General features: G+C 53.0%; 1 protein-coding gene across 3 annotated transcripts in view; it reads right to left on the reverse strand.

Moving 5' to 3' along the window:
• The window catches only part of DLGAP2 (DLG associated protein 2), a 776,206-nt gene that overhangs the window by 668,159 nt on the left and 81,867 nt on the right, over positions 1-26,180 (reverse strand). The window lies entirely within an intron of this gene.

Raw genomic sequence — 26,180 nt, forward strand, 5'->3', positions numbered from 1 at the left:
TGTAGTAGACACAAGAGTTACAGACTCGGGGGTGGGGCCGCCTGGGGGCTCTGTCCGGGAAGTGTCTGCCCGCTTCGGGCTCCCTGCTCAGCTGCGAGCCTCCATCTCCCCCTCCCCTTGCTCCTCCTCCCCTTGCTCAGGCTCTCTGTCTGTCAAATAAATAAATAAAATCTTTTTTAAAAAAAGAAAGCAAGAAAACAAAGAAGAATTACAGAATCAGGAAAACCTGTGGTGAGCCCAGAAGGAAGGCACTGGCTCCTCTCTCCAGGCCGCTCGTGGGCGTCGTGACTGTGGCAGAGCCATTGCGAGGGTTAAGGTAATACACCAGCCCCGGCCCGAGAACAGCTCCCTGCTGCCCGAGATAAAAACAGGAATTCCCCAAGCTCTGCTCCTCGGGTGACACTGGGACCCGGTGCGAATGTAGCAGTTACTATCACCTGCCGTGTAAGTGATGAGCTCACTGTTCTCTGATCCAGTGACACATCTTCCGCTAGATCTCTGGCACACTAGCCATTTGTGAGGAAGGGAGAGCCAATGCCAGATCCAACACTGTGATTCGAGGCAACGTGCCTGACCGTCATGGCTAATTTCCTGGCCCATAAAACTGAGAAAATGTTGCATAAATCATACACGTTCCATGTCGTGATGGAGAACATGCAAGCATGAGTACCAGAGAGCTCCTGTGCTAGTTAAAATAATGCTTCTGGCTTGAAAGTATGACTTTTCAGAGTAAACAGACACATCCTTTATCAAATCAACTGCAGAATGAGAGCAGATATAAATGAAAAAAGCTAAAAAGAAAAAAATGAGAAGAAAACCTAGGAGGTCATATTAGGGCCTGGAGTAAGAAGACACTTATTAAGTAACATAAAAAATACTGTTTGCATACAAAAATGATAATTATGATAAAATTGAAAATAACAGTAAAAATGTATCACTTGGGAAGTGAAAATCACAGTGGAAAAATAACTGGAATCAAAGCTGAATTTACAGAATATGGAAACTATTGCTACGTGTGTTTTCTAAAAACTGTAAGGATGACAACTCATTAGAAAAATGGGTAGAACCTTTGAATAAGCATCTTGAAAATGAGTCAAGTGGCCAAAACACATACATAAAGGCGTGTCATTAGTCAACAAAGAATGCAAACGTCAATTAAAACCACAATAAAATACCACTGTAAGCTCTGCAGGATGCTTGAAACGAAAAGCCTGGAAGATACCAAGTCTGCGAAAATATGGAGCAGCAGGAATTACCAAACACGGCAGATAGAAGCATACACCAGTAAAACCACTCTGGAAAACCAGAAATTTCTATTCAACCTGAACACAGACAAACCTAGGAACTGGGCCATTCCAAGTATATACCCGAAGAAATACAATCATATGATCAGCAATGAACACACAAAGCCATGTTCAAAGCAGCACCACCCACAACAGGAAGCCTGTAAACTAAATGTGCACCAACAAGAGAATGGATGAATTGTGGTAAAATCACACAGCAGAAACTACACAGCAATGACGACACAGATAAATGTCAAGTGGAAAAAGAAAATAAAAGGGAACACATTCTAGGTTTATCCTCAGAACACAGGTTTGGTTCAACATGTGCAATTAAATAATGTAACTTACCATATCATTAGAATAAAAGACCAAAACACACAATCATCTCAAAGGACATCTGACAAAATTCAACATTCTTCATTTTAAAAACACTCAACAAACTAGGTAAAGAAGCTAATTCCCTCAACCTGGTAAAGGGAAGTTATGAAAAACACACAGCAAACTCACACTCAGAAGACAGGCTTTCCCCATTAAAATCAAGAACAAGACAGGTGTGTCTGTTCTCACCACTTCTATTCAACATAATACTGGAGGTTCTAGTCAGAAAAATAAATTAAAAAAAAAAAAAAGAAATATACACATTGGAAAGGAAAGACTTAAAAAAAACTATCTCTGTAAGTAAGGAATATGATTTCTATACAAAGAAATACCTAAGAAATCCATTTTTCAAAAAATTAGAACAAATGAGTTCAGTAAGGTTGCAGGATACAAGATAAGTCCACAAAAATCTACTGGCAATGAAGAAGTCAAACTCTCTCTCTTCACGATGACATGATACATTGTATGGAAAACCCAAAAGACTCTACCCCCAAACTACTAGAACTCATACCGCAATTCAGTAATGTGGCAGGATACAAAGTCAATGTACAGAAATCAGTGGCTTTCTTATACACAAACAAGGAAAACACAGAAAGGGATATTAGAGAACCGATTCCATTTACTATAGCAACAAGAACCATAAAATACCTGGGAATAAACCAAACCAAAGAGGTAAAGGATCTGTACTCAAGGAACTACAGAACACTCATGAAAGAAATTGAAGAAGACACAAAAAGATGGAAGACCATTCCATGCTCTTGGATCAGAAGAATAAACATTGTTAAAATGTCTGTACTGCCTAGAGCAATCTATACTTTTAATGCCATTCCAATCAAAATTCCACCAGTATTCTTCAAAGAGCTGGAGCAAATAATCCAAAAATTTGTATGGAATCAGAAGAGACCCTGAATCACTAAGGAAATGTTGAAAAACAAAAATAAAACGGGGGGCATCACATTACCTGATTTCAAGCTTTACGACAAAGCTGTGATCACCAAGACAGCATGGTACTGGCATAAAAACAGACACATACACCAGTGGAACAGAGTAGAGAGCCCAGATATGGACCCTCAACTCTATGGGCAAATAATCTTCGACAAAACAGGAAAAAATATACAGTGGAAAAAAGACAGTCTCTTCAATAAATGGTGCTGGGAAAACTGGGCAGCTATAAATAGAAGAATGAAACTCGACCATTCTCTTACACCATACACAAAGATAAACTCAAAATGGATAAAAGACCTCAACGTGAGACAGGAATCCATCAGAATCCTAGAGGAGAACATAGGCAGTAATCTCTTCGATATCAGCCACAGATCCTTTACCTCTTTGGTTAGGTTTATTCCCAGGTATCTTATGGTTCTTGGTGCTATAGTAAATGGAATCGATTCTCTAATTTCCCTTTCTGTATTTTCATTGTTAGTGTATAGGAAAGCCACTGATTTCTGTACATTGACTTTGTATCCTGCCACGTTGCTGAATTGCTGTATGAGTTCTAGTAGTTTGGGGGTGGAGTCTTTTGGGTTTTCCATATAAAGAATCATGTCTTCTGCAAAGAGAGAGAGTTTGACTTTTTCATTACCAATTTGGATACCTTTTATTTCCCTTTGTTGTCTGATTGCTGTTGCTAGGACTTCTAATACTATGTTGAACAAGAGTGGTGAGAGTGGGCATCCTTGTCGTGTTCCTGATCTCAACGGGAAGGCTGCAAGCTTTTTCCCATTGAGGATGATATTTGCTGTGGGTCTTTCATAGATAGATTTGATGATATCAGCCACAGCAACTTCTTTCAAGATATGTCTCCAAAGGCAAAGGAAACAAAAGCCAAAATAAAATTCTGGGACTTCATCAAAATCAAAAGCTTCTGCACAGCAAAGGAAACAGTCAACAAAACAAAGAGGCAACCCACGGAATGGGAGAAGATATTTGCAAATGACAGTACAGACAAAAGGTTGATATCCAGGGGCACCTGGGTGGCTCAGTGGGTTAAAGCCTCTGCCTTCGGTTCAGGTCATGATCCCAGGGTCCTGGGATTGATCCCCGCATCGGGCTCTCCACTCAGCGGGGAGCCTGCTTCCCCCTTTCTCTCTGCCTGCCTCACTGCCTACTTGGGATCTCTCTCTCTGTGTCAAATAAGTAAATAAAATCTTTAAAAAAAAAAAAAGGTTGATATCCAGGATCTACGAAGAACTCCTCAACCTCAACACACACAAAACAGACAATCATATCAAAAAATGGGCAGAAGATATGAACAGACACTTCTCCAATGAAGACATACAAATGGCTATCAGACACATGAAAAAATGTTCATCATCACTAGCCATCAGGGAGATGCAAATTAAAACCACATTGAGATATCACCTTACACCAGTTAGAATGGCCAAAATTAGCAAGACAGGAAACAACATGTGTTGGAGAGGATGTGGAGAAAGGGGAACCCTCTTCCACTGTTGGTGGGAATGCAAGTTGGTGCAGCCTCTTTGGAGAACAGTGTGGAGATTCCTCAAGAAATTAAGAAGAGAGCTTCCCTATGACCCTGCCATTGCACTCCTGGGTATTTACCCCAAAGATACAGATGGAGTGAAAAGAAGGGCCATCTGTATCCCAATGTTTATAGCAGCAATGGCCATGGTCGCCAAACTGTGGAAAGAACCAAGATGCCCTTCAATGGATGAATGGATAAGGAAGATGAGGTCCATATACACTATGGAGTATGATGCCTCCATCAGAAAGGACGAATATCCAAATTTTGTAGCAACATGGATGGGACTGGAAGAGATTATGCTGAGTGAAATAAGTCAAGCAGAGAGTCAATTATCATATGGTTATGCTTACTTGTGGAGCATAACAAAAAGCATGGAGGACATGGGGAGTTAGGAGAAGGGAGTTGGGGGAAATTGGAAGGGGAGGTGAACCATCAGAGACTATGGACTCTGAAAAACAATCTGAAGGGTTTGAAGGGGCGGCGGGTGGGAGGTTGGGAGAACCAGGTGGTGGGTATTATAGAGGGCACGGATTGCATGGAGCACTGGGTGTGGTGCAAAAACAATGAATACTGTTATGCTGAAAATAAATTTTTAGAAATGATTAAAAAATTTTAAAGAAAAGAAAATGGTATTTACAATAGCATCCAAACAAATAAAACATTTGGGAAAAAAATTAACAAAAGCACAAAACTTTTACTCTTAAACTACAAATCATTGTTGAAAGAAAGCAAAAACACACATCAACAGAAAGGCATCTTACGTTTGCACATCAGAAGACCTAATATTTATAAGATGGAAATTGATCTACATTTTCCATGGCACCTCTGTCAAAATCTGAGGTGACTTCTTTGCAAAAACTGATTAACTGATCTTAAAATTCATATCAAATTCAGCATGACTCAAGTAGCCAAAACAATCTTGAAATTAAAGCTGGAAGACTCACATAGCCCTTTTTTGCCCTAAATTTTTCTTTCTTTAGAGAGAAAGAGACAGCGAGAGCACAAGTTGGGGGAAGGGGCAGGGTGAGAGAAAATGAAGCAGGCTCCAAGCTGAGCATGGAGCCCAATGCGGGGCTTGGCCTCCCGACCCTGAGATCATGCCCTGAGACAAAATGAAGAGTCGGCGCTCAGCTGACTGAGCCACCAAAGCAGCCTCACATTACTGTGAAGTCCCATTACGTCCTCAAGACAGTACAGAGCTAGCGTAAGACAGACTTACAGATAAATAGAATAAAACTGAGAATCCAGAAGCAAACCCGTATGTTTGTGGCCAACTGTTTTCAACGAAGGTTCTAAGATAATTCAGTAAGAAAAAAAGTATTTTCAAGAACGGGGCCAATGGGTCTCCACAAGCAGAAGACTAAGGCTGGACCCTATGCAGCATACAGAAATTAACGCAAGATGGGTCCAAGACCTAAAGGCAAAAGCAAAAATAATAAATAAATTAAACTCTTAAGAGAAAACACAGTATAAATCTTCACAGTCTTCACTAGGCAATGTCTTCTTCCATATGACAGCAAAAGCACAAGCAACCAAAGAAGAAATAGATAAACTGGACATTACCAAAATAAGAACTTTTATATCTCAAAGGACACATCAAAAAAGCAAAAAGATGATCCACAGAAATGAGGCAGAAATTTGACAATCATACATCTGATAAGAAACTTGTTTCCAAAATATATGAAAAGCCCTTTCACCTCAAAATCTGAGAAATAACCTAGTTTAAAAACGGGCAAATGACATGGATTTTCCACCAAAGACGGACAGATGGCCGCCAGGCACGTGGAAAGCCGCTCAACCCCGTCAGCCACGGCAAAGCCGCAGGTGCGAACCCAGAGGCGAGTGTCCGGAGGACGCAGGGAAGCCGGGACCCCGCTCTCTGACGGCGGGAAGGCCAAGGCGGGCGGCGGCTCTGGAGCGCGGCCCCAAGCCCTCCACGCGTGGGACTCACCCCCGACCCAGCAGGGCCGCTGTCCGGTGCACGCCCGAGAGCACAAAACCGTCAGTGCGCACAAAGCATCTCGACACGCAGGGCGAGAGCAGAACCGTTCGTAACAGCCACGATCTGGACACGGTGAACACGGGGTGAGGGAGGCGGTGCAGCCAGGCCACCGAACGCCGGCCGCGAGCGAGAGGAAAGCAGCTGCGGGCCACCCCGCGGTCCACCTGGAGAACACCGCGCCCGGCAAAAGTGGCACGAAGTCCACACCTCATGAATCCACCTTCACAGGAAGCGTGCGACAGGGACGTCCCCGAAGACAGATGCAGGTCGGCAGCCGCGTGGTGCTGGAGCGCGGGCGGGAACGGCCGGCGGGAAGCCTGGGGGCACGCGGTGTCTTTTCTGGGTAGAATCTGTCCTAAACTTGCATGTGGTGATGGGGCGCATCAGCACGAATGCACGAGAAGCCGGGGACCCGTGGGTTTAAGAGCTCCGTTGTACACTCTGCAGAGTGTCTGAACACGGTTGCTAACGAAACATCACACACACGGGAGAATTCCATTCACGGAAGGTCGAATACGAGCAAGACCCGCGTGTGTTGCCGGAAGCCGGCGCAGGGTGGGCCCCGGGGGGAGAGCAGGCGCGGGGAACCCCAGCCCGCTGCCGTCTGGGAACGTTTCCAGCTGCGGCTGTGAAGGGCTCACTCCCTTCCCGAAGCTTCCGGGGCTATAAACTTAAGGATGCACAATTTTCTCAAGGCATGCTATATTTCTATTAAAAGTTTCTTCTTAGGGCACTGGGGGTTGGGCGGGGGAAGTGTCTGCCTTCAGCTCAGTTCATGATCCCAGGGTCCTGAGATTGAGTCCCAAGGGGGATCCCTGCTCAGCAAGAAGCCTGCTTCTCCCGCTCCCTCTGCCCTCCCTGGCTTGGGTTCTCTCTTGCACGCTGTCTCTCAAATAAATAAAAACTTTTTTTTTTTTAAGTTTCTTTTTAGAAAAGTAAGCTGACTTATACGTGAGCCAGTCCTGTTTCTGTTCAGTCTCTTCCCGACCTACAGACACACCTTCCTTCTAGTTCTCTGATCTCCATGGAGAGGCCGAAGATGCAGCAGCGCTCACGCCGAGCCGTGAAGTGCGCCAAGTAAATGAGAACTAGGGACGAGGACTCGGCATCAAATACTTACATCAACAGGAGCCGGCAACCATCAGGCCCTCTTTAAAATCACTTGCATCCGGCATGCTGCCACTCGATACCTTTGCTGTACAGCAGCTCACCTACCGAATAACCCGTCACGATACGGGTCTAACACAAGCCAGGGAAACACCAACATTTAAATATATCTTTCAAATAAAGTCACAAATACTGAAAGCACTCATTTGTTTGTAAAAGAATTCATATGAAAGAAATGTAAAGACAAAACAGAGCAAGGAGATAAGGGACTGAAAACGTCACAAGGTTTTCATTTTTAAGACTTCTATAGGGGGGCGCCTGGGGGGCTCAGTGGGTTAAGCCTCTGCCTTCGGCTCAGGTCATGATCTCAGGGTCCTGGGATCGAGCCCCGCACAGAGAGCCCGCTTCCTCCTCTCTCTCTCTGCCTGCCTCTCTGCCTTGTGATCTCTGTCTGTCAAATAAATAAATAAAATCTTTAAAAAAAAAAAAAAAGGACTTCTATAAAAAAACATATTAAGACCCCATTAAAAATAGATGTTTGGGGGGCACCTGGGTGGCTCAGTCGGTTAAGTGGCTGCCTTCGGCTCGGGTCATGGTCCTGGGGTCCTGGGATCGAGCCCCGCGTCGGGCTCTCGGCTCGGTGGAGAGCCTGTTTCTCCCTCTCCCTGCCTCTCTGCCTACTTGTGTTCTGTCAAATAAATGAATAGAATCTTTAAAAAAAAAAAAAAAATAGATGTTTGGGATATCATAAACACAATAGCACCAACAGCACAACTTTCTACCTCCCCAAACAACAACAAAAAAAAACGCATCAAAAGGTGCAAAGCAGCAAGTTATTCATGAAGGCTACGTGCTAGCAAACTCGAGGAGGAGGCAGCCCATGAAGCCCAAAACCCGAAGAAGGTCAGAGCAACCACATGGCACCCTGTATGTGGGCATAGGAAGGAGCCAGTGAGCGCTCCTGCAAACGCCGCAGGCCAGCCCGAGCACACGGGTGCTGCCCCAAGGGGGTTCGCCCAGCCTGACAGCCAGCAAGCACAGAGACCTCAGGAAACAGCCCCCGGGACTCTTGAGCACGGTTGCACAGCCTCCCTTCTGGGACAGAGCTCCACAGTCACAGCTCAGCAGCACAGCGACACTGAGGCTAAGGGAATAAAAGGTAAAGATAAAACTGGGGAACGGAAACAGAGCCAAGAAATCTCAGAAATCATGCTGCCATATTTTTAACTCCACACGCAAACAACAGCAGGGAGAGCTCACAGAGAGAAAAGCCTTCTGCAAAGTGTTCAGCAAAAGCCAGGTGACACAAAGATGAGCAGCGGAAAAGCATCAAGGTCAAGTCTGACTACGTTATTACAAGAAACAAAAGAGCAATATCCCAGTAAGGCTGAAAAAAGAATTGTTTTAAAGGAGCAGAATGATATCCGCCCACCGTGAGAGCACCAGAAACACAGGTCCACACAGAACCTCACCCCGGCACCCGCTACTCTAAACACGTGCAAGACACTGAGAAAGTGAGGCAAGATGTCAAAGAACAAACCAAAACTGGAAGAAGTCAGGAACAAGCTGGCGGACCTTGGGAACTAAAGGACAGCTCATTTCGGAAAGGAGGCATCCGCTAGAAGAAACCACGTGTGGAGCGGGGGGGGGGGGTTAAAAAAAGAAACTTTGAAACAAACAGGAGGTGCCAACTATTAAAGGCAGGCAAAGAAAATGCAAAAGAGAGAGAACAGGAGTCTGCAAGCGTGAAAACTAAAGTGGTGGGACAGACGTAATTCATGAGATGCTGACTGAATTTCACAAAAAACAGGTTTGGCAACACAAGTGAAAGAACCAGAGAAACCAACTCAGAGAAAATGACGCCATGACCTAAAATCCCATCACTGAACATGGAGAAAATAAAGCGCGCTGGCATCACCTGGAAAGGGAAGTGACCGGTCCAGGAAGTGCACAGCCTGCCCGCGGCGGCCAGCAGCACCGTGTCTCCGCGAGGAGCCCGGACGTGATCCAGGATGAAGGGCTCGGGGCAAACGCTATGAACGCACACGTGCTCGAGGATCGGGGTCTCCGATCCTTTCTTCTGCAGAAACTACGAGATAGCACACTCTGCAAGTCATGACAAGGGGGTGCCGCCAAGACCAGAGAACGGAGACTAGATGTGAACAGGACAAGTACCAAATTCAGTGCACAAACATGCCAACAGTCCGAGCCGTGATCCGAAATGGAGAACAGTGAGAACTCAGGAAGAAGACTCTCCGTGGCTTCCGGCAGTCATTCCGGTGGTCTTCACCTTGTTATGCTAAGACTGCCGGAAGCCAGGACGCACGGCGTGGGACAGAGAAGACACCTGGCCATCCGGCGTTCCGACTGCTATCTCCTGCGCGCTTGGAAGTCGGGATTTCCAGCATGGAACGAACAGAGACAAATGCAACCAGAAGAGGCATGGTGAGGAGTCCAGAGTCCTGAATTTGAGTATCGCTATGAATGCATAAAGCAGTCTGTCTAAAAACTCACGTGTGCGTCCAGCTGAAGTCTAGACCCAGCGACTGACCCGCAGCAACAGCGTCCTGAGAAACAAGACTGTCTTCTCCAGATACCACTTTCACTAAATAAATCAAGTCTCCTCAGACACTGGCTAATTCCAGGTCTGGGACAGAAAACGGATGGCGTGGACATCAGAGACCCTAGAGTCAGCCGCTTACCCAGAGAATACAGAAACAGTGATGCCGAGGGGCACAAGCACCCCGCGGTAGCAGCACCATCAACAGCAGCGACTGTATGGCCAGCGCCCGAACGTTCATCGGTTGATGAACGGAAGTGGATGATGCGGCGCACGTGCCTGACACGGTGTCCCTCAGCCATCGAGAAGAATGAAATCTCATCATTTGCAAAGACACGGATGCAGCTAGAGAGTGTGATGCTAAATGAGACAAATACCGTGACTCCACTCACAGACAGGACGTAAGAAACAAAACTAACGAGCAAAGGCGATATAAAAGAGAAACAGAGAGCAACAAACCAAGAAACAGACTCAACTACAGAAACACGCAGAGGGGCCGGGGGGTGCAGGACGGAGGGAAACAGGTGACGGGGGTGCGGGAGGCGCCCGCCGTGATGAGCGCGGAGTGGTGTGCGGGAGAGAGGAGTCGCTGTATTGTACGCCGGAAACCAGTGTGACACTGTATGTTAACTGTACTGGAACTCAAATGAAAACTTAAAAATAAGTGAATAGACTCCAGACTTGTGTCACGGGCTCAGAGCCCAAGTCGGAAGCGGCCCCACACACCCCAGCCAAGATGGGCTCGTCAGCACCACGAAAGCAAGTAACCACACACTGAAACACACCACGGGTATTTAATCCCTGCCATTATATTACTTTCTAATGATGGGAATTCATTCATTAACTGGGGGACTCTGGGTGGCTCAGTCGGTGAAGTGTCTGCCTTCTGCTCGGGTCATGATGCAGGGTCCTGGGATCCAGCCCCGCATGGGGCTCCTGCTCCACGGGGGTCGGCTTCTGCTCCTTTCTCTGCCTGCCTCTCTGCCTACTTGTGCTCTTTTAAATAAATAAATCTTTAAAAATAATTCATTTATCTTGTCTTTCCTACATGAACTGTTGCATCGCATAATGAAATAGAATGTTTCAACACAGACAATCCCAAATTACAGCTGATAAAGACTAAAATATTATCTTTTTTCATCTCCAGCAAATTAATGGACCTAAGCACTGACCACATACTGCCACTGAAACCATGGAGAGCAGCAGACGTGACGGGACCCCGTTGCCGGAACACACCAGAACCCCCCATCTTGCCGCAGGAAGGCACATGAGCCTGACCCAGCCTCTGGACCCAGCTGCAGGACCCAGAACGTACAGCAGACAGAGGAACACGCCTGTGTACCACGTGAGCACATGCGGCAGGATGTGGACTCCAGGACGCTGTCTGGGCTGAAGGGCCCCAGGAGAGAAGGTGCTGTGTACTAAGAGGGACGTACAAACACCTCCGGAGAGACAAATGGCCAGGACTCAGCCACAGAGTCGAGGATACGCAGGAGCGGACGGACCCGAGGGGTCCCGGGCAGAATGTCAGCAGCCGGGCCAGAGGGGTGGGCTGCCGTAGGGGGCACAGCAGGCTCTGGAACAGGCTCTTGACCAAAGGGACAGTGACAAGGGGGTCGCCACAGGAGAATTTACGAGACCTTGTTTGTATGTTCGTCTTTCTGGGCGCGGGACTCACCAGGTTCAAACACCAAATGCGATGGGTCGATGGACAGAGGAATATGCGTCACCGCGAGCTTATCGAACATCGTCTACTGCAGGTTAAATGCGAGTCCTAAAGACCACCACGTTATGTGTGTGCAGGGCTGGCTCACAAGCCCAGCTGTGCTCTAGAATTTTCTAGAAGCGTCCAACACTCAGATGCCTGGACCCCACCCCAAGACGAGGGAACCGGAATCTGAGAGTTTCCTGCTCTGGCCGTGGGACTCCTGAACACGACAGGTCTGAGCTTGGACAACACTGAAATGGGAAAGTACCTGGCCCACACAGCGTTTAAAAAAGAAAGAATTACTATAAAGTAATAACCATAATTCACAGCAGGCTTCCGTTCACGGATTTCAGGGCTCTGAACTCTAGTTAGGGAGGGACAAGGAGGCGCAGCATGAACCAGCAAGGCTTTCCCAGATCCGTCAGGCGTCCCTGTGGGAATCCGCGTGCACCCGGGGTCCGTCTGGGGTCTGTGCTAGGGTCCGCACGCACCCGGGGTCCATCTGGGGTCTGTGCTAGGGTCCACACGCACTCAGGGTCCATCTGGGGTCTGTACTAGGTCCGCGTGCACCCGGGGTCCGTCTGGGGTCTGTGCTAGGGTCCACACGCACTCAGGGTCCATCTGGGGTCTGTGCTAGGTCCGCGTGCACCCGGGGTCCGTCTGGGGTCTGTGCTAGGGTCCGCACGCACTCAGGGTCCATCTGGGGTCTGTGCTAGGTCCGCGTGCACCCGGGGTCCGTCTGGGGTCTGTGCTAGGGTCCGCACGCACTCAGGGTCCATCTGGGGTCTGTGCTAGGTCCGCGTGCACCCGGGGTCCGTCTGGGGTCTGTGCTAGGGTCCGCACGCACTCAGGGTCCATCTGGGGTCTGTGCTAGGTCCGCGTGCACCCGGGGTCCGTCTGGGGTCTGTGCTAGGGTCCGCACGCACTCAGGGTCCATCTGGGGTCTGTGCTAGGGTCCACACGCACTCAGGGTCCATCTGGGGTCTGTACTAGGTCCGCGTGCACCCGGGGTCCGTCTGGGGTCTGTGCTAGGGTCCGCACGCACCCAGGGTCCATCTGGGGTCTGTGCTAGGTCCGCGTGCACCCGGGGTCCGTCTGGGGTCTGTACTAGGGTCCGCACGCACTCAGGGTCCATCTGGGGTCTGTGCTAGGTCCGCGTGCACCCGGGGTCCGTCTGGGGTCTGTACTAGGGTCCGCACGCACCCAGGGTCCATCTGGGGTCTGTACTAGGTCCGCGTGCACCCAGGGTCCGTCTGGGGTCTGTGCTAGGGTCCGCACGCACTCAGGGTCCATCTGGGGTCTGTGCTAGGTCCGCGTGCACCCGGGGTCCATCTGGGGTCTGTACTAGGGTCCGCACGCACTCAGGGTCCATCTGGGGTCTGTGCTAGGTCCGCGTGCACCCAGGGTCCGTCTGGGGTCTGTGCTAGGGTCCGCACGCACTCAGGGTCCATCTGGGGTCTGTGCTAGGTCCGCGTGCACCCAGGGTCCGTCTGGGGTCTGTGCTAGGGTCCGCACGCACTCAGGGTCCATCTGGGGTCTGTGCTAGGTCCGCACGCACCCGGGGTCCATCTGGGGTCTGTACTAGGGTCCGCACGCACCCGGGGTCCATCTGGTGTCTGTACTAGGGTCCGCGTGCACCCGGGGTCCGTCTGGGGTCTGTACTAGGTCCGCGTGCACCCAGGGTCCATCTGGGGTCTGTGCTAGGGTCCGCACGCACTCAGGGTCCATCTGGGGTCTGTGCTAGGGTCCGCACGCACCCGGGGTCCGTCTGGGGTCTGTGCTAGGGTCCGCGTGCACCCGGGGTCCGTCTGGGGTCTGTACTAGGTCCGCGTGCACCCAGGGTCCATCTGGGGTCTGTGCTAGGGTCCGCACGCACTCAGGGTCCATCTGGGGTCTGTGCTAGGGTCCGCACGCACCCGGGGTCCATCTGGGGTCTGTGCTAGGGTCCGCACGCACCCGGGGTCCGTCTGGGGTCTGTGCTAGGGTCCGCACGCACTCAGGGTCCATCTGGGGTCTGTGCTAGGTCCGCGTGCACCCGGGGTCCGTCTGGGGTCTGTGCTAGGGTCCGCACGCACTCAGGGTCCATCTGGGGTCTGTGCTAGGTCCGCGTGCACCCGGGGTCCGTCTGGGGTCTGTGCTAGGGTCCACACGCACTCAGGGTCCATCTGGGGTCTGTGCTAGGGTCCACACGCACTCAGGGTCCATCTGGGGTCTGTACTAGGTCCGCACGCACCCGGGGTCCATCTGGGGTCTGTGCTAGGTCCGCGTGCACCCAGGGTCCATCTGGGGTCTGTGCTAGGGTCCGCACGCACTCAGGGTCCATCTGGGGTCTGTGCTAGGTCCGCGTGCACCCGGGGTCCGTCTGGGTTTGTGCTAGGGTCCGCACGCACTCAGGGTCCATCTGGGGTCTGTGCTAGGGTCCACACGCACTCAGGGTCCATCTGGGGTCTGTACTAGGTCCGCGTGCACCCGGGGTCCGTCTGGGGTCTGTACTAGGTCCGCACGCACCCGGGGTCCATCTGGGGTCTGTGCTAGGTCCGCACGCACCCGGGGTCCATCTGGGGTCTGTGCTAGGTCCGCACGCACTCAGGGTCCATCTGGGGTCTGTGCTAGGTCCGCGTGCACCCGGGGTCCGTCTGGGGTCTGTGCTAGGGTCCGCACGCACTCAGGGTCCATCTGGGGTCTGTACTAGGTCCGCGTGCACCCAGGGTCCGTCTGGGGTCTGTACTAGGTCCGCGTGCACCCAGGGTCCGTCTGGGGTCTGTACTAGGTCCGCACGCACCCGGGGTCCATCTGGGGTCTGTGCTAGGTCCGCACGCACCCGGGGTCCATCTGGGGTCTGTACTAGGTCCGCACGCACTCAGGGTCCATCTGGGGTCTGTACTAGGTCCGCACGCACCCGGGGTCCATCTGGGGTCTGTGCTAGGTCCGCGTGCACCCAGGGTCCATCTGGGGTCTGTGCTAGGGTCCGCACGCACTCAGGGTCCATCTGGGGTCTGTGCTAGGTCCGCGTGCACCCGGGGTCCGTCTGGGGTCTGTGCTAGGGTCCGCACGCACTCAGGGTCCATCTGGGGTCTGTGCTAGGTCCGCGTGCACCCGGGGTCCGTCTGGGGTCTGTGCTAGGGTCCGCGTGCACCCAGGGTCCGTCTGGGGTCTGTACTAGGTCCGCACGCACCCGGGGTCCATCTGGGGTCTGTACTAGGTCCGCACGCACTCAGGGTCCATCTGGGGTCTGTGCTAGGGTCCACACGCACCCGGGGTCCATCTGGGGTCTGTACTAGGTCCGCGTGCACTCAGGGTCCATCTGGGGTCTGTGCTAGGTCCGCGTGCACTCAGGGTCCGTCTGGGGTCTGTGCTAGGTCCGCACGCACCCAGGGTCCATCTGGGGTCTGTACTAGGTCCGCGTGCACCCAGGGTCCTTCTGGGGTCTGTGCTAGGGTCCACACACACCCAGGGTCCGTCTGGGGTCCATCCAGGGTCTGCGCCAGGGTCTGCGCACACCCAGGGACTGTGCTGGGGTCTGCGCGCGCCCAGGGTCTGTCTGGGGTATGTGCTGGGGTCCTCGCACGGCCAGGGCAGCTTCTAGCACCCTCCACTTTGCCGTGTCCACAAGAGGGACGGGCTCCTAACACGTGCTCAACGCACACACTGAATTCCCGCCGGGTGTCCAGCTCCATCTGTGGCTGGGGAAGCAAGGCACACCGGGGAGACGGGGCTCAACCTCAAGCCAAGAGGGAAAGTGACGCTCACCCCACAGCGTCCCACACTGTGATGCAGTCAGGGAGGCGGGTGATGGCCGCGGCAGGCATCCGAAGAGAGCCCTCGGAGGGGAAGGTTTACTCTTCTGTTCCCTGGCCGCTTCGGGGACGTGGAGCTGCTAGTCTTGGTGGAACCTGGTTTCATCAGTTCAGCAAGCCGACACGTCAGGCTCCGGAGTGCCAAAAACAGACACCGTCAGACCCGCCTGCTGCCTCCGGCGAGCCTGCCCGGCCGGTCCACGGCAAGCTCCGCAGGAGCCACAGGACGAGCCGGCAAAGCCTCCTCAAGGAACGTCATGACGAGCGCGGCCGCCGTCCTCCGGTCACCGCCGCGGGAGGGGCGGCCCCTCACAGCTGCGGGCGCACGGAGTCCCCCACGAGCGATGCCCGCGTCTCCCTGTCACCGCAGAGGGTGCCGAGACACAGATGGGGCCGGGGACTCTGGCGCCACAAGGCGCACTTTCAAAGCCGGCCTCGCCCTTCCAAGAAGAGGAAAGCGCTCCCCGGTGGGGCGGGGACAGGACACCCCAGCACGTGCGCAGCTGCGGCGGCTGAGCAGAGACGGAGCACCGCGACGAGGAGAGGCAGAAAGCAACAGGGAAGTGAGCAGACGTTCGGACCCTCACTCAGGGGAGGGGACACGAGAAACACAACACATCCCTCGGGGCCATCCTTAGAGCCAGAGCCGGTGAACGTGCACTCGTCGGAAGGTGGCTGGAGGCCAGAACCACCCCCCAGGTCCGTCCAGGTCACACCGAGCTGCACTTCACGCTCCGGGAAGCTTGCTACCACCTGACAGGGGCCGCGATCTCCTCCGTGGAACATCGCTCTAGGTGAGAGGCAAACCCACCAGGAGCTCATTTAACCAGCCTCCACCATTCCCGGTCCCCGCTGTCCCCTGGGCCTCTGCCATCCCCTGGGCCCCTGCTGTCCCCTGGGTCCCCACTGTCCCCTGGGCCTCCCGCTCTCCCCTGGGCCTCCTGCTGTCCCCTGGGTCCCCGCTGTCCCCTGGGTCCCCGCTGTCCCCTGGGTCCCCACTGTCCCCTGGGCCCCTGCTGTCCCCTGGGCCTCCTGCTGTCCCCTGGGTCCCCGCTGTCCCCTGGGTCCCTGCTGTCCCCTGGGCCTCCTGCTGTCCCCTGGGTCCCCGCTGTCCCCTGGGTCCCCGCTGTCCCCTGGGTCCCCGCTGTCCCCTGGGTCCCTGCTGTCCCCTGGGCCTCCTGCTGTCCCCTGGGTGCCCATCCTGAGTCCCAATGCCATGTGGGCTCTGCAGGGGCATGCGGAGGGGTGCTGTGCCCTCTGAGGACATCCCTCCAGATAGACCATCCTTCAAACCCAGCATTCATGTGGGACAGGTCCTCCGGCCCACCAATGCCCCTCGAGACTCTTGGGGAGCCTCCCTTCGGAGACCCCAGGGCAAGCCTGTGTCTCCCCTCTGATGCAGAGACAAGATGCTTCCCGCGCCCACGGTGCTGGGTCAACAACGAAGTGACGGGCTTGTTCCGCTCGTCGTCCCGGCCCCGTTCTTACTCCATCCGGCTCCTTAGAATTAGGTCAACAACAGTATTTGTCACGTGGTCTCGGTAAACTGCCTCCAGAAAGCTCTTTTCCGTAACAGAGAAAGGTTCCCAGCCACCAGAGAGGAGTGGATGCTCACAGCCTAGCCCACAGTGGCCAAAAGACACGTCCACACGGGTCTCAGAGCACCAACCGCGCTCCAAATGTCCCTCATCACCATGACCGTGATGCTGACAAGATGCACAAAGTCTGAACCCGTCCAGGCCATTCAGGAGATTTTCAACACCCTCACTTATGGGAAACTCCTGTCTGTTTGCCCCAACTCTCAAAAGCAGTGACCACTCTGAGAATCTGGGGCCAGAACACACCAACGTGGTCTCATCACGTGAATCCACGACATGGTCTCCGGCAAACCAGTCCACCGTCTCCACGGGGAGCCTTCCTCCACAGCACACTGGGCTGGTCCTTCATCCATTTATGCCCGTGACCTCCACGGATGGCCGTCCACCAGCCAAGGACAGGGCCCGAGAGACCGCACCCACACCCGAATCGTGGACAGCAGACGGCACATTCTAGTTGTTGGAGTCCCTGCTCTGTGGCCGCTCGTCATGACGGCCCAAGGTGACAGACATGGAGAGCACGCCTGGGGGGAATCACATATGTTCATCCTTAAATTACCTCAGCCACACGCAGGCCCCACGTTCCTGCCTGATCCAGAAGGAGCCGCTCACACGTCACCAAGGAGCTGTTCCCGCCACCGGCCTCAGCGGCCTTCGAAGCATGACGGCCGGGCTTGGCAGGTGACGGCCCGTCCCAGAAGGGCTCTGCGGGGCCTCCTCCCACAGCGCAGACCAACCTACAAGAAACAGGCCTGGCAGCAAGCCTGCGAACCCGTCTGCATGTCTGCCATTCCGCACTGAGCTTCAGGCAAGACCTCATCAAAGGAGGCTCCGTGCGAAGCTGCGACCCACAGACTCTTCCAAAATTCCACCAACTGGGACGCCTTGCTGGCTCCGTTGGCTGAGCATCGGACTCTTGCTGGCTCCGTTGGCTGAGCATCTGACTCTTGCTCTGGGCTCATGGTATGATCTTGGAGTCAAGGGGCTGAGCCCGCATCAGGCTCGCTGCTCCAGAGCCCGCTGGCGCCTTCCTCCTCCACCCCTGCCGGTGGCCTGTGCGTGCCCATCTCTCTCTCTCTCTCTCTCTTGCTCGCTCTCTCTCTCAAATAAACACATCTTTAAAAAGAACTCTAACTGGCCATCTACACTGCAGCAGACACATTTACCAATTCAAACACGAGTGTATGGTGACCGGCTAGAGCCCAGACGTTTCACAAGAGGAAACCCCCAAATCGCTACCACGCCGACTGTGTTGTACCAGGGGTCGGAAGGCGCACCCTGCAGTGCTGTGGGTCTGCCGAGATGGCAGGACAGGAGGACAGGTGTATCACGCGCCGGCGATTCCAGCAGAGGCAGCCTGTCTGCTTCGAGAACTGTGGGCACCAGAAGCATGAGGAAACCGTGACATTTAGCTAAGAAACCGAGCTACCGCCAAGAACTGCCGGCCCGGCTTCTGCCGCGCGCTCTCCCTTTCCTCCCCGACAGTGTCTGTGGGATCCATGTGTCTAAATTTAAGACCAGAGAAAAAAGTTCTTAAGAACAACACAGCTGTTGTGTTACTGTTATGTTCTGTTGTTGCAGATGGTTCTTTAAATCTAGGTGTTTATTTTGTTACGTAAGGAGGGATCCATTCGTCCTGGGAGCGAAAGTCGTCAGAGGAAGGAAGCGGGTCTGCACACCCTGGAGGAAGGTCTGCGTCGAACACACTCACGCAGCAGGTGCACACGTGTTCCAGAGTGGGGACCGTGCAGCGGGGATCTGGGCGTCGCCTGCAGCAGGGGACACACTGGAGGGTGGCCGCTGTGGGGAGCAGGCCCCAGCCAGCCGGTGCACAGGCCGGCTTGAGAGAGAACGGCAGGTGCACAGGCCGACTTGAGAGAGAACGGCCACCATCACAGACACACCGATTATCATTCTCTAAGCAGCTCATGGGTCTGGCAACTCAACCCAGCGTGGAGGAAGGAGAAATTGTAATTCCAGGCTCACATGAGGGACGCTGAGGCTCGTGGGAAGAGCTGGCTGGACGCACCCGGAAACTGCACAGAATGCCGACGCCCAAGGGGCCGCCGCCCGCTCCGCAGAGCCACTAGACGTGCTGCCCGGCCATGGGCAGGCACGCCGGGGAGGCGAGTGTGACGACGCCCAAGGGGGCGCCGCCGCCCGCTCCGCAGAGCCACTAGACGTGCTGCCCGGCCATGGGCAGGCACGCCGGGGAGGCGAGTGTGAACGCCACGACCAGCACGGCTCTGCGTGCCGGCTACCTGTGCTAGGGAGGGGCGAGGGGCCGCGGGGGGAGGGCAGCCGGGAGAGCAGACGCGGACCCGAGAGCCAGGCCCGGCCGCCCTTCAACGAGGCTTTGACTTTCCACGGATTTCTCCCCGGATGTGCCCAACCCCAGACGCTGGCTCCTAGATTTAAGAAGTAATATTTAAACAGAAGCAGGAGACATTCTAAGGAGCTAAAGAAAAACTGAAATATTTAAAATAGTGGCTAATCTCTTAAGCCAGTTCCTTATGTCATTTAACTATTCAGTTGCGCTGTGAACCAAGTTCAGCGTGGGCTCTCGGCCTGATCAGAGAGCTGGTCCTCCTCGGGGTGCATGTGCGCCCGCACGCACACACCAGACACACAACCAAGTACACACTCACACAAGCACCCAGAGACACCGTGAGACACATACAAACACACCTGCTCAGAGATACTCACACTCATACACACCCCCAATACACACAGGACACACAGGCACCATCCTGCTCCCAGGATTACGCTCACACAAACACACACAGACACACAGACACTCTCACACAGACACAGACACACTCACAGACACACATGGACACACTCGCGCACACACACACAAGGAACACTGAACATCACGGCCATGTTTGACTTTATGAAGTCTCAGTCTCAAAGTTAAGTGTTTTGAGAACTAAAGCAGAGCACATTTGCACACTTGGGAAGACACTACAAATACAACCATCGGGATAAGAGCGGTCTACCCTGTGCAGCTGGGAAACGCAGGCAACAGCGGCGACATGACCCCAACGCTGTTTCTGGAACCTGCTCTTTCTTTACAGAGATTTGGTCGAGAAGGACAAATCTTTTTTTTTATTTTTTTTTTTAAGGCAAAAAGATCCAACTCCCCGAAAGAAATATAAGTTAAAATGCAGGTAAACTGTCCACAGTGAGGGAACGGACAACTGTCCTTTTATGTTGTTTTAAACTAGAAATAGTTGGTTCCCACAACAATGTCCTGAATACCAGGTTCGCGGTGCTGGGAAACAAGACACGTACTCCTCAGCCTGGATCCGCCCCAAATCTCTTCGGAGATTCTTCCCGAGACAGGAGCGCTTTGTCCTGTCCTGTCCATCTTTTCTCCAGCTCGTCTGTTTGCCTTCAGAGCGCGCACACCGAAGCACTGGGCCCCGCACCTGCTGGGCTCTGTGTCTAAACCCTTCTCGTGTCCCGCACGCAGCGCTCGACCGACAGCGTTCCTGCCCCTTCCTCCGCCTGGGCTCCTGGATTCCAGCCGAGACGGAGCTCTTTGGGGGCACAGGTTCAAAACGACTGCATACAACGGCACCCTGAGACGGTGCTTGTGTCCTCGCCAGCCTGAGTGTCTGCAGGTGGTTAATTCTCGCTGGAACTTCACACTCATGATTCCTATCCTTCCGCTATTCAGTTCCTAACGAGGACGACATCTTAATTGTGTGTATATGTGTCACTGTGCGGAAATTAAGATTACGCATCCAGATCCTACTGAGGAATCATCAGCTTCAATAAACAATTTTTTCCACTGCTTTAAAAATGGTAAAGGAGCTAAGCCTGTGACATTCTGAAAATCGACATAGATAAAATACACAGATAAAAGAGGAAAAACTTACACTTTGCAACGTTTTCCTGGAAATGTAGAAATTTTGTTCAAATTCATGTAAAACAAACTCTCCAATGATGAGAGCCAAGCATTAGATTACACGACACGTCCATATTGTGGCGACACAGTGATGGCCCCCGCGATGCCCATAGTCAAACCCAGAATTTGCCAACGCAGCACCTCGAATGGAAAAGGGACTTTGCCTGTGGGATTAAGGGCTCTGGTGCAGGGACCATCCCGAGATAACATGCGTCCACGAGAGCAGAGACGGTTTCCTGGCTCCCAGGACCACAGACGAGGGTGCCGCCAACAGCCACGGACTGGGGAACACGTGGGCCTCTATGGGAGCTGGGAAAGGCCAGGAGCCACCAGAAGGAACCAGCGCTGCAGACCTCTCGACGTCAGCCCAGTGAGACTGTGCTCGACGCCTGACCGACCTAGGTCAGGTCTTTTGGCTCTACGACCAAAAATTCATGTTGTTTAAGCCAATACGTTTGTGGTCATTTGTTACAGAAACAAAGTTGAATTCTCTCAGGACAAGGGCCCAGGATGCCTCTGCTAGCACTATGCCTCCCCGAAACTTCTATGAGTGATCTGGCCACATCAACGCTCCTGACATCACCAGAGATCAGCACTCATTGCATACGTGTCACAGGAAAACGGCGACGCATCGTCAACGCCGTAAGAAGTACCAGCGCCCGTACCCGGCGCACCCGTACCAGTCCTGCTGACGGCAGCTAGAGCACGCCGGTCCAACATGTGACTGGTCTTGCGTCCACGCGGACTTCGAAGTCAGATTAACACACTCATTACAACGGTGTGCAATGGTGGACTGAGCGGCTGTCATTCAAGGAACGGACGTCAGGGGGAGGCCCATGTCCGGGAGACCGTCCTGTGCCCACTCCTCCACCCTCAATGATCACCCAGCACTTCCACGGTGGCACTCTTCCCGAAAGCTAAGCCAGGCACCACCCTCCAGGGACCGTGCACAACTCTACCTCCCCCAGGATACATTTGCACACAGACGAGCCACAATCATACAGAAAATATAAAAAGCGAACATTGTTAGGTGTGCAGTCCACGTGTGAGGACCAACTTTTTGTAAAACCTGTACTGAAATGTGTGCTGAAAATCCTTAAAATCTTCCCCTCTTTTAAAACATTTTAAGCTCACAAATGTGTTCTAATAGAGTAATTAGCTGAACAGAGGTGACCTGTCCAGGCGTCATTCACATTAACAGAGAAGGGGACATCACCGGCACCTGATGCCCATACCATGGTAGACTCCACCGCTATAAAAATATCTAATAATATTTTAATAATATTTAAATATTATTAGATATTTTTATAGACAAGGAGAGTTGTCCTAATATTCTGCAGTGATTTGTTAAAACATCTGTTATAAAAATAATTGGTATAATAATTTTATTAATACAAATCGTGTGTATCTACAGATAAGGACCTAGGAAAATAGGAAAACAAAACCAAAATGTCAATAATGACCATCTCTGAATCTTTTATTTATGCTCATTTTCCATGGTAAGATATGTCATTCGAATGGTTTTTAAAAAGCCGACAAATAAAAGATTGTACGATCATAGGAGCACCTGGGTAGCTCAGTCACTGGGCATCTGCCTTCAGCTGAGATCATGACCCGGGACCCTGGGATGGAGCCCCGCATCATTCCTGCTCAGCAGGAAGCCTGCTTCTCCCTCTCCCACTCCCCCTGCTTGTGTCCCCCCTCTCGCTGTCTCTGTCAAATAAATAAATAAAATCTTTTTTAAAAATTTGCAGTTTCGGTGTTCACAATTTCTACAAGTAAATCTCTGAATTAGCTAGCTAGAAGGTAGTCTCAAAAATAATTTGTACAATTTATCCTTAATACATAGGTAGTTGGTTAACTAAAAAAGTTGAAGTATTTACTAACACAATCACTAGCTACTCATCATGCATGTCCGAAGTCCCTGCAGGTAAACGTGATCTGACCGCGAGAAGGGAGACACGGGCTTACGACCCACACCCCGCACGGGAAGACGGCGAAGGGAGAAAGGAGAGGAACACGCTCTGCTGCGGTCAAGGGAGAGTCACAGACGAATCACAGCCAGAACCCAGGTTTCCAACTGCCAGGCAGGTGCGGGACACCCGTTCACGCCAGGCCTCCATGCACCCCGCAAGGCCAGGAACTGGATTCTCCACCAACAGACAGGCGATATGAGGACCCCTGGCATTCTGGCTAGTTAGGGAGAAAGGAAAGGAAGCACCAGTAGGTTTAGTTCGTAAGAAATTAAACCAAATTGAATTCACACATTTAATAAAGAAAAAAGCGTTTGGGTTTGTCAAAGTTAACGAGAACCTGCACTAAAAACCAATGACGCGGCCCAGCGAAAAGGAATCGGCTTTACAAGGGGCTGCTTCTGGTGTCGGCAGACAGGCGCACACGTGGTGCTGCTCTGTTCCTCACCCTGTGTAAAGTTCACCTCGGAGCGACGCAGACCTGTTCACCGTTACCCGGAGGAGAGGGAATACTCCTTCGCAAAATAACCCGGATTTCCACATTCCAAATTACTGTGGCTTGATGCAGCAGCAACACTACGAACACTTTCTACAATTTCTCTTATTGTCAACGAGACAAATCTCAAAATGCAGCCTGTTCTCGTCCTTGTCTGAGCACCAGAGAACCATGAATTCTGTTCGGAGTCGGGCCTGAGGGCAGCACCACGGCCAGAACTGGGTCCTGTGCACGGAGCCACGGCATCGGCGAAAAGATCAGCATCGGGACGATTCCAGTGGGCTGCTTCAGAAACATCCCGCCATTCCAAACAATCCAACGTGCGTTTTCCATATGATCCAGATGAACGAGTCTGCATGCAGACCATTGCCTGTCCTAAGGGCTCCTGTGCAGAAACTCCTCCTACCAAAGAGGAACCGTTTATCGAGATCATATCATCACGTTGGCCTGTGTGCTCAGACCCTCGAGGATGCGGAAGGACAACAGAGTACATCATGAGAGCAAAGCGAGCTTCCTCGACCTCGGCTCCTGACATGTGGCCTGTGTCACTCCTCGGGGCGGGGCGGGCTGAGTAGTGGGATCATGGCCTCGACCCACCAGATGCCGGCAGAGCCCTCATGCAGCTGTACAAACAAATGAGAAACTGTCTGGACCTTCTAACACCCACTGGCTACGGGGGCAAACCGCCCCCTGGAGAAGGAGTGATATGAAGTGGACAGAAGACCTCCCAGGGAGGTGACCCACGTCTCTCCACGGACAGAACAGAGAAGCTGAGGGAGACGGGATCCAGGTGGACCTTGAGAGTCTGCCTTCGGCTCAGGTCATGATCCCGGGGTCCTGGGATGGAGCCCCACGTTGGGCTCCCTGCTCAGCGGGACGCCTGCTGCTCTGCCTACTTGTGCTCTCCTGTCTAATACCTGAATAAGATCTTTTAAAAGAGAGAGAGAGACGGAATCCAGGTGGAAAAGGCATCATCCTTTGGCTCCCTTTCCTTCCCCAAATCCATATAAAGGTCCGTGGTGGGAGAGAAGGGAGTACATCCCCAACACAGCAGGAAAACAAGAACACCCTCCTACAGCAATATCATTACGGGGACTCTGAGAGAAGACGACGGAGGGACCCGAGTGACCGAGTGGAGGCCGAGCACGGCTAGTCGGGCAGCCCGTCCTGGCCAGTGCAGGGCCAGTCCCACGGAGGGGACCGGGGAAGAAGGGCCTCTGACAGCTCCTACCCCACGGAGCCCGAAGGAAGGACTGTGTTCTTCCCAGGAATTAACCACCTCAAGACTGTTTATGGAAACACAAAAATCTCCTGCACCCAACAAGGCAGAATGCCTGGGGACACTCAGATCCTTAAACACACGCCCGTTCGAGAGGGAGGCGTCTCGGGCAGCCGCCTGCATCTCTGGCTGCTAGAAAACATGAATCGAGGCAAATCAACACCAAAGTAAGGGGAAGACAGGAAATAATCAGACCCAAACAGGTATCAGAGAGACAGAATAAAAACAACACCGATAATCCATGACAACAAAATCTGGTTCAGGTTGATCATTAAAATCGACAAACCTGACTAATGAGGAAAAAAGGAGAGAAAATTCAAATTCAGGGCATCCAGACCAGAGAAACAGGTCCTTGGATCCTGAAAGCTAAGGGGTTTCTGAGCAACTGGAAAATGTCACGTGTTTCTGAGTGCGGTGGGCGGGGACGAGCTTCCCGCCAGCGACCCTTGGCAGCCACGGCCAGGAGACACGGCCGGGCTCACGGGGGAGGGACGGCCCATTCCGGAGGCCGGAGGTGGGGGAAGCGGCGGAATGTCCCCCACACCCAGGACCGCCCGGCCCCCAAGGATTAGGCAGTTCAGAACTGAGGGACACCTTCCCCACGGCTCCCCAAAAGGAGAGTTCTGCCCTCCTGAGGCAGAACCCGACAGGGGCCTCCAGGTGCCTCTGCTGCCAGCCGTGGGCGCCAGGCCCGTGACAGAGGCGGCGGCAGGAGGGGTCCCGGGGGAGGCCGGAGCCATGGCTGCTCCCTCAGCTCTGCAGGCCCCTTCGGGATCAAGCATCTTCCCATTATGGGGAGCTGCATCTCGTAGGGGGACCTGGGGGTGTGGGCGGGCGGCTGGCAGGCTCCGGTGACGGCCTCCCTGGGGGGGCTGCCCTGCACCTCAGCCACTCGCCACGTGGTGAAAGACTCCTCCCCAAGGACAAACACCCAACTGTCACCACTGACACACTGTCCCCAGAGCTGCCCCAACCGTGGAGGGGAGAGGCAGTGGTCTGTCCCTGGCGCCCGGCAGTCTGCCTGAGCTCCAGGCCGGGAAGCGGCCTCAGGGGTGGGCTCCGCTGACGCAGCGCCTAGGGGGACTGTAACAGAGAAAGCCAGGCTGGCTCGGTCAGACGGGCCCGGGACTCTCGCTCTCAGAGTCACAGGTCAAGCCCCACGCTGGGTAGAGACTTAAATCAATAAGTAAACTTAAAAAAAAAAAAAAACACTAAAAGTTAAGACAATTAAAAATTAAACAAAAGGGACAGTTTGTCTTCTGCCTCCCCAAAGGCTCTTACATAGACGGACGTCCAGCGAAGGGCAACCGTGTTCCCGGCTGTGGGGAAGTCAGTGCCACCTCCTGAGAAGACCAAGGAGGCCGAGCAAGTGTCGGCGAACAGAGATGTGCACGTGTGAGGGGCCGCGAGGGACACACCAGGGGACGCAGGAGACAGAGCAGCTCTGAAGGGTCCACGTGAAATCTTACCACGTTCATCCACACAAACCTGTCCCGGAGATACGAGAACTCCGGACGTGTCCTCTGTCACCCGTGAACCACTGGAGCAAAGGCATCCGTGTGTAGGGGCTGCGGCACCGGGAGGGGAGGTCACAGCCTGCGACA

The sequence above is a fragment of the Mustela nivalis genome (assembly GCF_964662115.1).
Source record: "Mustela nivalis genome assembly, chromosome: 20".
Taxonomy (NCBI): Eukaryota; Metazoa; Chordata; class Mammalia; order Carnivora; family Mustelidae; genus Mustela; species Mustela nivalis.